Source organism: Podarcis gaigeae (assembly GCF_964106915.1).
Source record: "Podarcis gaigeae genome assembly, chromosome: 16".
In the NCBI taxonomy this organism is placed as follows: Eukaryota; Metazoa; Chordata; class Lepidosauria; order Squamata; family Lacertidae; genus Podarcis; species Podarcis gaigeae.
Genome location: NC_139693.1, coordinates 15,875,290 through 15,876,193, shown reverse-complemented (window position 1 = coordinate 15,876,193; position 904 = coordinate 15,875,290).

Below are 904 nucleotides of genomic sequence, written 5' to 3'. Positions count from 1 at the left end.
CAGAAGCCCAGGCGCGCTCCAGACACGGCTGGGCTGCCTCCGCGCTCCCTACAAAGGGGGGGGGGGTGTTGCAAAAGCCCTGGGAGGTCACCTGCGCTGTCCCCTTGGCACTGCACCACGGGGGAGGGCAGAGCCCCTGCTTTGCCCGCTGGCGTCTCCAGGCAGGGCTGCAAGATCGTCCACTGCCAGTCAGTGCAGGCGTGGCGACACTGAGCTAGACGGATTAACGGTCTGACTCGGTATAAGGCAGCTTCCTACACCCACAATGCAAGGTTGGCTGGGCTTCCCAACCCAAAGCCTTCACTGCTCTTCTTTTCTTTTGCGCGATGGAGTTGGTCTTTAATTGTACCCGCCCGACGCCCCGCTCGATGTTGTTTTTTCCTTTGAGATCTTGCCGCTGCTTCCTGTTACTTGGAAGAGGAGAATAATAACCTCCACCGCCCCCCTCCGATGCACCACTCTTAATCGCATTGATGCTACACATTTTATTAAGGCCAGCCGTTTAATTGACATTGACGCTGACCTTTGCAGGGGAACAGGGAAGAAACAGGTGGATTGACACTCGCGCCGCTCTTTTTGCGGGCAGGTGACTGCTGTTAAGCGCAAGCGCGCACCCATCTCATTTGCAAATATATATATATATATCTGTTGAGCGCAAGGATTAATGCAAGGGAGTACTTGCTTGCCTGTGCATTTAAGCTGTTGCAACCTCCCCTCGTGGCGGCTGCTGCTGTCCGAGCCGCTCTCCGGGGGAAGAGTTGAGTTGCGAGACGAGCGATAATGGGCCCATTAATCCATTTAGGCGCTGGCGATTAGCGCTGTCTCATAACAGGCCTGGGAAGGGAGGCAGGCCAGAGGGGGAAGTACAAGAGAGTGCTGGTTGGCATCACCCTTGTGAATTTTC